Source organism: Arachis hypogaea, chromosome 14, assembly GCF_003086295.3.
Source record: "Arachis hypogaea cultivar Tifrunner chromosome 14, arahy.Tifrunner.gnm2.J5K5, whole genome shotgun sequence".
In the NCBI taxonomy this organism is placed as follows: domain Eukaryota; kingdom Viridiplantae; phylum Streptophyta; class Magnoliopsida; order Fabales; family Fabaceae; genus Arachis; species Arachis hypogaea.
In genome coordinates this window covers 40,646,980-40,660,872 of record NC_092049.1, presented here as the reverse complement: position 1 = coordinate 40,660,872, position 13,893 = coordinate 40,646,980, and the positions used below count along the sequence as shown (strand labels likewise).

At 39.1% G+C, this 13,893-nt stretch overlaps 1 non-coding gene across 1 annotated transcript; it reads left to right on the top strand.

The window, feature by feature from the left end:
- The first annotated feature begins 224 nt into the window (after positions 1-224).
- On the top strand, positions 225-332 carry LOC112745923 (small nucleolar RNA R71). The gene has a single exon (XR_003173828.1). It is a non-coding gene; the product is annotated as a small nucleolar RNA R71 (small nucleolar RNA).
- The last annotated feature ends 13,561 nt before the right edge of the window (positions 333-13,893 follow it).

Below are 13,893 nucleotides of genomic sequence, written 5' to 3'. Positions count from 1 at the left end.
AGAGTATCAATTTCAAGAACTCCCTTCCTCTGAGGCGTCCCATTACTCACAGGATTCCTTTCAGAAGTGTACATGAACTGGTTATTTGCAACCATGTCAATGAGTTCTTGGGTTTCTGCAGGCGTTTTCTTTAGGTGAATGGATCCACCTGCAGAATGGTCCAATGACATCTTTGATAATTCAGACAGACCATCATAGAATATATTCAGGATGGTCCATTCTGAAAGCATGTCAGAAGGACACTTTTTGGTCAGTTCTTTATATCTCTCCCAAGCTTCATAGAGGGATTCACCTTCCTTTTGTCTGAAGGTTTGAGCATCTACTCTAAGCTTGCTAAGCTTTTGAGGAGGGAAGAACTTGGCTAAAAAAGCCATGACCAGCTTATCCCAAGAGTTCAGGCTGTCTTTAGGTTGACAGTCCAACCATATTCTAGCTCTGTCTCTTACAGCAAATGGGAAAAGCATAAGCTTGTAGACCTCGGGATCAACCCCATTGGTCTTAACAGTATCATAGATTTGCAAGAATTCAGTTAAGAACTGAAAATGATCTTCTGATGGAAGTCCATAAAACTTGCAGTTCTGTTGCATCAGAGAAACTAATTGAGGTTTCAGCTCAAAGTTGTTTGCTCCAATGGTAGGGATTGAGATGCTTCTTCCATGTAAATTGGAATTTGGTGCAGTGAAGTCACCAAGCATCTTCCTTGCATTGTTATTATTTTCGGCCATGTCTCCTTCTTTTTCGAAAATTTCTGTCAGATTTTCTCCAGAGAGTTGTGCTTTAGCTTCCCTTAGCTTCCTCTTTAGAGTTCTTTCAGGTTCAGGATCAGCTTCAACAAGAATGTTGTTGTCCTTGTTCCTGCTCATATGAAAAAGAAGAGAACAGAAAATATGAAATCCTCTATGTCACAGTATAGAGATTCCTTTATGTGAGTAGAAGAAGATATGAATAGAAGAAGGAGAATCCAAACACAAGGGTGAGGAGTAGGTTCGAATTCTTAGATGAAGAGGAGTGTTAGTAAATAAATAAATAAATAGAAGGAGGTGAGAAAAAAGAATTTTTGAAAATTAGATAAAATAAAATAAAAGTATTTTTGTTTTTAAATTAGAATTAAAATTAAAAATTCGAAAATTAATAAAGGAGAAATTAAATCAAATTAAATTAAATTTAGAACAATTAGTTAATTTAAAAAGGAATTTTGAAAAAGATGAAGGTGATTTTCGAAAATTAGAGACAGAATTAGTTAGGTAGTTTTGAAAAAAAGATAAGAATCAAACAAAAAGATAGGATTAGTTTGAAAAAGATTTGAAAATCAATTTTTGAAAAGATAAGAGGTTAGAAAAGAAGTTAGAAAAGATTTTGAAATTGATTTTGAAAAGATGTGATTGAAACTTATTTGGAAAAAGATTTGAAAAAGAAATTTAAAAAGATTTGATTTTGAAAATTAAAGTTGATTACTTGACTAACAAGAAACAAAAAGATATGATTTTAAAATTTAAAGATTGAACCTTTCTTACTAGGCAAGTAACAAACTTAAAAATTTTTTGAATCAATCACATTAATTGTTAGTAAAGATTTTGAAATTATGAAACAAAATAAGAAAAAGATTTTAGAAAATCAATTTGAAATTTTTGAAAATATGAAATAAAAAATGAAAAAGATTTTATTTTTGAAAAAGATTTGAAAAAGATAGAATTTTTAAATTGAAAATTTGATTTGCCTCATAAGAAACAATTAAATTTTAAAAACTTTTGACTAAATCAAATCAAATTTTCGAAAATTATGAGTGAAATAAGGAAAAGATATTTTTTTGAATTTTGAATTTTAATGATGAGAGAGAAAAACATCAAAAAGACTCAATGCATGAAAAATTTGGATCAAAACAAATGATGCATGCAAGAACACTATGAATGTCAAGATGAACACCAAGAACACTTTGAATGTCAAGATGAACACCAAGAACTTATTTTTGAAAATTTTTAAGAAAAGAAAAACATGCAAGACACCAAACTTAGAAATTTTTAATGTTGAAACATTAAGAATTCAAGAATGCATATGAAAAACAAGAAAAGACATAAAACAAGAAAATATGAAGATCAAACAAGAAAATTGACCAAGAACAACTTGAAGATCATGAAGAATGTAATGCATGAAATTTTCAAAAATAATTTTTAGAAAATAAATAAAAAAAATGCAATTGACACCAAACTAAAAACTTGACTCTAGACTCAAACAAGAAACACAAAATATTTTTGGATTTACGATTTTATTAAATTTTTTTTTGATTTTTCAAAAATTAATTGGGAAAAATGAAAAATAAGAAATTTTTTTTTTCGAAAATAAGAAATAAAAAGCTTAAAATTAAAATAAAATTACCTAATCTAAGCAACAAGATGAACCGTCAGTTGTCCAAACTCGAACAATCCCCGGCAACGACGCCAAAAACTTGGTGCGCAGAAATCGTGACTGTTCCATTCCTTGGTAACGGCGCTAAAAACTCAATACGCACGTTCATAATCTTAGTTCTTTGTCACAACTTCGCACAACTAACCAGCAAGTGCACTGGGTCGTCCAAGTAATAAACCTTACGTGAGTAAGGGTCGATCCCACGGAGATTGTCGGTTTGAAGCAAGCTATGGTCATCTTCCAAATCTCAGTCAGGCGAATTCAATTGATTATGGAGATTTAATAATTAAAAGATAAATAAAATATAAAATAAAGATAGTGATACTTATGTAATTCATTGGTGAGAATTTCAGATAAGCGTATAGAGATGCGTTCGTTCTTCCTGAATCTCTGCTTTCCTGTTGTCTTCATCCAATCATTCATACTCCTTTCTATGGCAAGCTGTATGTCAGGCATCACCGTTGTCAATGGCTATATCCTATCCTCTCAGTGAAAATGGTCCAATGCACTGTCACTGCATGGCTAATCATCTGTCGGTTCTCGATCATACTGGAATAGGATCCATTGATCCTTTTGCGTTTGTCACTACGCCCAGCACTCGCGAGTTTGAAGCTCGTCGCAGCCATCCCTTCCTAGATTCTACTCGGAATACCACAGACAAGGTTTAGACTTTTCGGATCTCAAGAATGGCCATCCATGGATTCTAACTTATACCACGAAGATTCTGATTAAGGAATCCCAGAGATACTCATTCAATCTAAGGTAGAACAGAAGTGGATGTCAGGCACGCGTTCATAGGTTGGGAATGATGATGACTGTCACGATCATCACATTCATATTGAGGTGCAAATGAATATATTAGAATCGGAATAAGCTTGAATTGAATAGAAAAATAATAGTACTTTGTATTAATTCATGAAGAACAGCAGAGCTCCACACCTTCATCTATGGTGTGTAGAAACTCTACCATTGAAAATACATAAGTGATGAAGGTTCAGGCATGGCCGAATGGCCAGCCCCCAAACGTGATCCAAGGATCAAAAGATAATCCAAAGATGAACAAAAGATGATCCAAGATGAATCCCCGATGTAAATACAATAGTTATACTAAACTAGTTACTAGGGTTTACAAAAATGAGTAAATGATGCAGAAATCTACTTCTAGGGCCCACTTGTTGTGTGCTTGGGCTGAGCATTGAGCTTTACACGTGTAGAGGCTTCTTTTAGAGTTTAACGCCAGTTTGTAACGTGTTTCTGGTGTTTAACTCAACTTTGCAACCTGTTTCTGGCGTTTAACTCCAGAATGCAGCATGGAACTGGCGTTGAACGCCAGTTTGCATCATCGAAACTCAGGCAAAGTATAAACTATTATATATTGCTGGAAAGCCCTGGATGTCTAGTCTCCAATGCAATTAGAGTGCACCATTTGGAGTTCTATAGCTCCAGAAAATCCACTTTGAGTGCAGGGAGGTCAGAATCCAGCAGCATCTGCAGTCCTTCTTCAACCTCTGAATCTGATTTTTGCTCAAGTCCCTCAATTTCAGCCAGAAAATACCTGAAATCACAGAAAAACACACAAACTCATAGTAAAGTCTAGAAATGTGATTTTTATTAAAAACTAATAAAAATATACTGAAAACTAACTAAATCATACTAAAAACTATGTAAAAACAATGCCAAAAAGCGTATGAATTATCCGCTCATCACAACACCAAAAAGAAAGCTAATCAAGGATGCCAAACACTACATCTGGGATGACCCCTATTTGTTCAAAAAGTGTGCTGATGGAATCCTAAGAAGGTGTATATCCCATGAAGAAGGGCAGAAAGTGTTATGGCAGTGCCATGGATCCGCATATGGAGGTCACTTCAGTGGAGAAAGAACAGTAGCAAAAGTTCTTCAATCCGGATTTTACAGGCAACAATGTTTAAGGATGCCAAGGAAATGGTGTCAAGGTGTGATAAATGCCAAAGAGCTGGTAATCTAACCAAGAGAAATGAGATGCCACAGCAATTCATACTAGAGCTGGAGCTATTTGATGTATGGGGGATTGACTTCATGGGACCCTTCCCAACCTCCTACTCAAATAGCTACATATTGGTGGCTGTTGATTATGTCTCAATGTGGGTAGAAGCCATAGCCACTGCAACAAATGACAACAAAGTTGTGATAAGCTTCTTGAGAAGGAACATCTTCATCAGATTTGGAGTTCCCAGAGCTCTCATTAGTGATGGAGGGACACACTTCTGCAACAAACAACTTGAGACACTCCTTCTCAGATATGGAGTCAAGCACAAAGTGGCAACTCCATACCACCCACAGACCAACGGGCAAGCTGAAATTTCCAACAGAGAGCTAAAATGAATCCTTGAAAAAACTGTTGGGAGCTCAAGAAAGGATTGGTCTAAGAAGCTGGATGATGCACTATGGGCCTATAGAACAGCCTATAAGACTCCCATTGGGATGTCTCCATACCAACTGGTATATGGCAAGGCTTGTCACTTACCAGTTGAACTTGAGCATAGAGCATTTTAGGCTCTAAAAATGTTAAACTATGATGAGCAAGCTGTTGGAGAAAAGAGATTAATGCAACTCAATGAGCTGGAGGAGTTTAGAAATCAAGCATACGAGAATACAAAAATCAACAAAGAGAACACAAAAAGGTGGCATGACCAAAAGATAGCAAGAAGGGAGTTCACTGAAGGATAGAAGGTGTTACTCTATAACTTAAGACTCAAGTTCTTCCCTGGGAAACTGAAGTCTCGATGGTCAGGACCTTTTACCATACTCAAGGTGTTTCCCTATGGTCATGTGGAGCTCATGGAAGACAAGACTCAGAGAACCTTTACTGTCAATGGCCATAGACTCAAACACTACTTGGGAGGCTCCTTAGAGGAGCAGAGAGTGAGCTACAAGCTCAGCTAAAGATGAAGAAATGTCAAGCTAATGACAATAAAGAAGTGCTAGTTGGAAGGCATCCCAACAACTTTATCCTTTTTGAGATATTGCTTTTCTTAGAAATAGTTTAAATTCTGTTGCTTTAGATAGTTAAATTTTCAGTCTCACATTGATGTTACATTATCAAATTAGGATTAGTTTACAATTGTAGATTAGAAAGTTGATATTAGCTTTGGTAGCTAGAATTTCTTTACAATCTTTTATTTCTTTCTATTCTGGAATTGCAACTTGATGAAGGCATAACTAATGATGAGTGAATGGGCTGAGAACTAGCCAAATTGCTAAGTTTGGTGTGGCCTCTCACCCACTTAATCTAGGCTTACAAACATTTAATAGCTTGGTTTTGAAGAGTAAGCCCAGAGATTAAGTTTGGTGTGGCCACCACCAATGATCATCTAGCAGCCCAAGTCACCCAATTTGAAAGCACTTAATGTTTTGGGTAAGAACATGAACGTGGTTTAATGAGTTCAGAGGAATTGGAATCAAAAGAAAAAGAAAAGATTGGTGTTATTCCACTATTTTGAATAGATTAAATACATAATAATGAAACCAATATATTAAGAAGCCAAAGAATTAAGTTCGGTGTCCCAAGGGACATCCATCAGTTGCAATCCAATTCACTCTTGATGGGAAGGAATGTGAAGGGGTTCTTTTGTCATTACTAATGGGTTTAGTTTCATTTCAGGAGAGAAAATGGGGCCCACATGGTAAACGACTCACAAGGCAAGGAAGTCAAAGTGTACTTGCACTTTGGAACTCAACACATCGCAGAAGACACTGTGAGAAAAGAGTTGGCGCCTCTTCCCACGCTAGGCGCCACTCCTCAAGTGGGAAAACATTTAACCCTTTTTATTTCCCACCTTTCGACCACACCATTCAACCCTTATAAAAGCCTCACCTCTCCAACTCCTCTCCCACTTCAACAATCCCCAATCATACACGAAAAGCATACACCCCTCATCTTCCTTTCTCTTTTCATCTTTTCCTATCTCTTTCCCTACTTTCTTTTTTTCTTTTGATTGGGACAATCAAGCCCTAAGTTTGGTGTTGGAGCAAAACCTTGTTTTGCTTGCTCTTTCTTGCAACCCACATTTTTCAACTTCAAACACACTCTCTCAACCTAATGGCACCACCAAAAAGCTCAGCCTCAAAGAAAAGAAAAACTAAGGAACCAACCTCTGGATCCTCAAACTCTTTCAATGACTACAAGTTTCTCTCTGCCTTCAACCAAAATCAATTCTATGGTTGGGTGAGTGAGAGGGAGATCATTCCAGAAGTTAGGTTTCAACTAGGAAGGAATGAGCATCTTGAGATCAACATTGAAATCAACAATAGGGGTTGGTCACTCCTATGCAACCCACTAAGGAAGGTGGTAGAGAGCTTGGTGAGGGAATTCTATGCTAACGTAGTGCCTCAACAAGGACAACACTATGGCTACATTAGCTATGTAAGGGGGAAGTCTATTGACTATAGTAAAAAAGATGCTAATGGTGAAGAGGACAAGCTCCACCCGGAGCTCTGAAGAAAGAATGAAGTAGCAAGACCCTGGATTTGATGAGATCCTGAACGAAATCTGTGTACTGAATGTGCGTTGGATAAATGATAAGGATGGGATACCCAACCAATTGAGGAGAAGAGATTTGAGCCCCCAAGCTAGAGGATGGCTAGAATTTGTGAGGAGGTCCCTAATCCCCACATCCAACACTTCAGAGGTGACTAAGGAGAGAGCTGTACTCATCTACAGCATCATGAAAGGAGAGAATATCAATGTGGGAGAGATGATTGCCAACAACATCAACAAAGTACTGAAAAGCACCAGCGACAACACAAGGTTGGCATTCCCCAGCATTATACAGAGGCTATGTGATGAGGCTGGAGTTGAAAAGATCATTGATGAGGTGCTTGTGAAGCAAGACAAATTCATAACTGCCAAGAAGATGGCCAAGCTGGTGGCTGTTAATCCACTTCAAAGAGCCAGAGAACAAAGAGCTCATGCTCATGGACCACAACAACAACAAGAAGAGGAAGAGGCAGAAGAGCAACCTCACTTCCTGGCACTTTAACCACCACCACCACACTACCAATATCAGCAATTTCCAGAGGGGTTCAACTGAGAACAATTGCAAGAAGATGTACACCAAATGAAGGGAGACCTATACCACTTGAGGGAAGATGTCAATCAACTCAAGGAGACTCAACAACAACAATGGATCCAAGTCAACCAAAATATTCAACAACTCCAAGGGAATTGGGAGGATATGAGGAAGGAGCAGCAAGAACAATTTGACTAGGGAGAGGTGCGAAGTGCACTAGACAAAATAGTAGAGCAAGACAAGTGGCAACAAAGGAACTTGGCTGAATTCAGACACCTTTATGATGCCAGAACCATATCCAGGAGGCAGTATGACATTAATACACAAGCGAAGCTGAATCACTTGTGTAACACCGTGGCCGCTCTAAACCCAGGATACCCAACCTTCATGCAAGGAATGGAAGAGCTAAGTGCAAGACAAGAGGAAATCCTAGCCAAACATAAGGAAGATGAAAGGAATTATATGAGGAGGCAGGATTTTGGAAGCCCAAGGATGCCAAAGCACAAGAAGGTTCCTCCAAGCCAGATGAAGGTGGCTCCTCCCCTTCCAAGAAGAAGGACAAAGGGAAGGGGTCAATGAGCTAAAGATGAAACTGCTCAAGGTTGTTGAGTCCCATGGTTGACACTTTCTAATTTCTGAAATCTTGTTTAACTTTTTGCTTTATTTACTCTTTGAATAAATAATCATGCTAGGATAGTTTATATTTTATGCTTAGTTTAATTCCTATTTGAAGTCTTTTTGAGTTTTTTTTTCACAAGAAAGAAAATGCCATGTATTTCAAGTCTTCATTTCAACATAAATAAAAGTAGAGCTTGTCTCCATAAGAGTTACTGTGAGTTGTGCAAAACAATAAGAGAGACCAAGGCCAAGAGAGATCATCAAACAAACTAAGAAGTAAGAAACTAAGTGTAGAACCTTGGATGAACTAAAAAGAAAACGAGTCATGGAGGGCAACTAGTCCTAGAAGGTATAACAAGGAAGGTTAAGGGGTGTTCCTTGAATATCCATAGAACCAAGAGGTAGTAAGCAATAGAGGCCCAAGGCTCTGAGCATCAACTACTGGGATGGAAAAAGAAACATCAAAAAGCTCAAAAAGAACTAAAGATCTTAGTAGATGCTTGTGATGAAGATGTGTCAAGAAGAGACCTGGGCAAGTAAATTCTTAGGGGTGTCTCAACACCTAGTACCCTAAAACCAACTGGTTTGGGAGTGCTAATTGAAAACCTAATTAAAGGGTTGTCTTGAGACAAAACACTTAGAGTCATGGTCAAGAAAGCAAAACAACCCTTGCTACTTCAAGGTGACAATAAATAGAAAGGACCCCTAAAGCCTATACCTGAAAGAACCCTCAAGGATCCAAGAGCTTTTCATGACATTAAAACATTCATACATGTGTTGAACACTTAGTTTTACTCTTAGTTGTGTTGCAATCATTCAAAGCCAAGGCCTCAAGTTATAAAGGCTTACTCACATTGATTTGCTTGGGACAAACAAAGCTTAAGTTTGGTGTTGTGATGACTTGCATCATCTACCCTTCTTTCTTGCATAAAAAAGACCATAAAAGAGCATAAATCTCATTTGATCAGTATAATTCATGCATTATTTGATGAATATTATGGTACACTACTTTGAGATAAGTTGTGCTGAATTTCAGGTGAAAAAGGCATCAAAAATGGGTAGAAGACAAACAAGAAGCTGGGCGTGTGAAATTGGCGTGCTACTTGGAGCAAGCGCCACAAAAATGCACTGGCGTGGCACGCCAGGACTAAATTCCAGAAGGGAAGTCCAAGCATGCATGTGGGCGTGGCACGCCAGGGACTAGGTGTGGCACGCTAGTACAAAGTTCCAGAGAGCAACAATGGAGGACACAAAAGGGGCGTGGCACGCCAAATCCATCAACTACTATGGGCGTGCCACTTGAGCAAAGGGGCGTGGCACGCCAACCCACCATTCCAAGAAGAACCCCCACTATGGCGTGCCACTTGGTATTGAAGGCGTGGTACGACAGCTCCAAGAAGTCACTTAGGCGTGCCACTTGAGAACCCAGGCGTGGCACGCCAAGCTTAAAGAGTTCAAAAATCCATGGGCATGCCACTTGAACAGCATGGCATAGCACGCTGGTACAATATTCCAGAGAAGGGGCTGAAGGCAATTGAAGACTAGGCGTGCCACTTGAAGTCGAAGGCGTGGCACGTCAACCTCTCAACCTCACTTAGGCGTGCCACTTGGTATCGAAGGCGTGGCACGCCAAGCCAAGCATGTCACCATGGCATGCCACTTGAAGGCTAAGGCGTGGCACGCCAAATACTGGAATCAAGATAAGATCATGGGCGTGGCACGCTAGCCTTTAGGCGTGGCACGTTGATATAAGTTTCCAGAGAGGATAAGGGAGGGCAATTACATGGGGCGTGCCACTTGGTATCGAAGGCGTGGCACGCCACTCACTATTCTCCACTTAGGCATGCCACTTGAACCCCAGGCATGGCACGCCAGTGTCATTCAGAGAGCAAAGAAGCATTGGGGCATGCCACTTGAGTTCGTGGCGTGGCACGCCAAACAGAGGAACCACTCACTCACAAAGGGGCGTGGCACGCCAGTCCCTGGGCGTGCCACGCTAGTGCAACTTTCCAGAGAAGCTTAGCCAAGCATAGAGCAAGGGCGTGGCACGCCAGACCATGGGCGTGCCAGGCTAGTTCAAGTTTCCAGAGGACAAGGGAAAAAGAAAAAGGCTATGGCGTGCCACTTGAGCTCGAAGGCGTGGCACGCCAAGGTTGTTAGAGAGATGAGCGTGCCACTTGAGCTCGAAGGCGTGGCACGCCAAGGTTGTTAGAGAGACGAGCGTGCCACTTGAAGGGGTGGGCGTGGCACGTCAAGCTAAAAATTAAAGAGTACGTGACACGCCACTAGAGCGCCAATCACACGCCAGTTGGGAGGTCACACTTATTGAGCTTCTTTTCCCTCCAAAATGTAATTTTCCTTTTTCACTTTTGTAATTCTTTTATTTTACTAGGAGTAGTATAAATACCCCCCAAGGAATACTGAAAGGGGGTTAAGCAGTTAGTTTTAGATCCACTTTTACACTTCACTTTTGAGTACTTTTTGAGCTATGAGTAGCTAACTTCCCTCTCATTGAGAGAGGGAGCTCTATTGTACTTGATAGATTGATAATAGTGAAATTCTTCTTCTCTTCATCTTCTCTTTGATTTGCTAGAAGGAATTTCGTTCTTAATGCTTAGTGTTCAATTATCTTGGAAAAGAGATTGAATGCAATTGGGTTTCATGGGAACCTTGGGAAAGGAAACATGAAACCATGCTTGAAATCCCTTCTTACACTTGAGTAGAATCTGGGTTTTGGTGTTTGGATATGTGACATATAATCCTCCCTCTACTTGGACCTATATTGGTATGTGGTATAATCAGGGACCAAGCATATCTCTCTTCATGAGCAATTAGACCAAGGAATTGGCTATTGATCAAGATCTAAGAGATTGAGTCACCAAGGGATTGGGGCTTAATCAATCATGATTATCAAGAGGTCAATGAGTTGCATGATTGAAGGGGATATAAGCTAGATTTGATCCAAAGAGACAACATCTCCCAATCTCAATGAATTCCCCATTCTTATCTATCCATTTCTTTATAGCTTAATTTTACATTCAGCAATTCCGCATTCCCATTTACATTCAAGTCATTTATGATTCTGCACTTTACATTATGCCATTTCTATTTCTGCACTTTATTACTTTTCTTTATATTCTAGTCATTTACATTTATGTCATTTACAATTCTGTACTTCATAATCTTCTTGATCCACTTGACTAATTCACCAATTAATTAAAACTGCTCGAATTTGCCAATCTCTGTGGATACGATCCCACTCCACTGTGAGTTATTACTTGACGATAATTTTGGTGCGCTTGCCAAAGGAACTAATTCACCAATTTTTGAATGGGGTGTGAATTGGACTCATCACTTCTTCTACAACATTCTCAGCCTCCTCCACGTTGAACTTGAGCTTTTTCAAGTTCAGCGTGGAGTCCACGCACTAAAGGAGGATCACGTACCATCCCACGCTGAACTTGGGTTAATCCAAGTTCAGCGTGGATTCAATGAAGACTAATAAGGAAGCCCCTGCCCATCCCACACTGAACTTGTCGAGAGGCAACCCGATGATTTCGTATTCTTAGTCTATTTTTCGTAGTAGTAGTTTTATTATTTATTTGATTTTTTTATTGAGTTTTACTATTTTTTCTTTGGTCACTGTATAGTCCACACTGAACTTGGAAAATCCCAAATTCAGCATGGAGAACGACGTAAAGAAGGTGCACATTTGTAAAGTTTCCACGCTGAACTTGATAAGCTTAAGTTCGGCGTTAATTCGCTAACCTTCACATCCTAGTTCAGCGCAAGTTTCAATTGCTCACGTCCCCACCCCTAATTAGATTCCCTTTTTCCTTTTATATACCTATTATACGTTATCATGCCCCCCTCCCATACTATATATTTTTTTATACGTATGTAATTTCCCCCATCCCCCTTATATAACATATATACATATCATACCCCTCCCCCCCTTTTATATATCTCTCTATATATATGTATATTACCCTCTCCCCCCTATTTATATACGCCCCCCTCTTACATACGAATTTATATATATATATATATATATATATATATATATATCAATAAATAAATAATCTTATATATATAAAAAAAATACAAAAATATATATAAAAAAACAAAAAAAATATATATTTATTTTAATTATTTTAACCCCTCTTGTCCTTTTATCAATTTATTTTTTTACACTAATTTTTTTTCCTTTTCCGTGTACCTTTTATGTCCCTCCCTGTTTTCAGATTTTCTTTGCTTGAAGACAAGCAAACTTTTAAGTTTGGTGTTGTCGCTTCGTTTGTTGCTTTTCTGTTTATTCTAATGGCACCAAAGGGAGATGAATCATTTTTACGGAGGAGCACAGTCTGAAGAATGAAACGGCCACTAGGATAACTGAGGTGGTTGAGTTCCTTTCATTCTATATTTCTTTCCGTTCTTATTATGTTATATTCATGTTTTCTACTATTTTTGTTATTACATGATTAGTTGTTATTTTCCTGGGCGTGCGCACGCACACCCCTGTGCGTACACACATGCCCTGTTTCTCAAATTTAAAACTTGTTTTCAACTATTTTACCTTCCCAACAAGCTTGTAAGCTTCTGTGACACTATTTTAAGACTCTTCGGCTTATTTTTGGGCATTAGAACATGGAAAAGGTCCTAGGAGGTTTGATTTGGTAGTATTTTAGAAAGTTAGAGAACTGAGGCGTAGGTTTCTGGTGTAGTGAGGATAGTTTGGTGGAGTGAGAAGGAAGGAGGGTATATGAATTGAAAGATTGACGAACTAGTGAGTTCAGAATGGAAAGTTATGAATTGATGACCGTTGTGATGAGATGAGAACTTGGAAAGAAATGAATATGGTTAATGGAATGAGTATGAGTGAAAGTGTGCTATGAGTAGTGACCTATGTGATTATGATATGTATTGTTCTCCGTCGTAGGGGCTGTGGTAGTCTCCCGCCTACGTTCGGATGTGAGGGTTGAAGCTGGGCTTCTCACTCATATTTCTCACAACCAGAGACAGGTGGTAGGACACGCTCCCTCGGAATATTTCCCTCTGAAAGGAGAAGGTGGTAGGGCACTTATCCCTCGGAACTATTCCTCCTGAAAATGCGATTTCTCTCTGATTGTAAGGTGGTAGGGCACTAACCCATGAAATTATGCGACAGCCAGAGGAATGTGGTAGGGCACTGTCCCTCAGAATGTTTCCCTCTGAAAGGAGAAGGTGGTAGGGCACTCATCCCTCGGAATTTTCCTCCTTATGCGCAATAGAGAGACTAATCCGGGAGTTGTCGACCAGATTTTCTGTCGGGTTTGGCAATAACCGACATGTGATATCACAGCCAATAGGGCAGACATTCATCATATGCATCTTCTATATACTTGCTTCCTTTGTTTACTTGAGTTTGCCTAATTGTATAACATGCCTACCTGCTTCTTGGACTACTTGTTGTATATGAATATTATCTGTGTTTTACTTGTTTGCATTAATTGTGATTGTCTGGTGCTGAGGAGGTTAGGTAGGTGGTGGCGATGGGATCGCACGGAGGTTAGGGTGGCGTAGGCTGTGGGATACAGCAGTGTGATTAGTATTAGTTAGAATTCCCCTATGTTTAGATAACCTGGTTTATGGTTTAAGTTCTTTATATATTTTTTTATTTTGTTCTAAGCTTGAATATCTGTATGTGATGTAAATTCCTAGGATTGCCTTCGGCGTCCCGAAGCCTTACATCTTACATCATTGGGTACTGTTACCATACTGAGAACCTCGGGTTCTCATTCCATACTATGTTGTTGATTTTCAAATGCAGGACGTAGTCCAC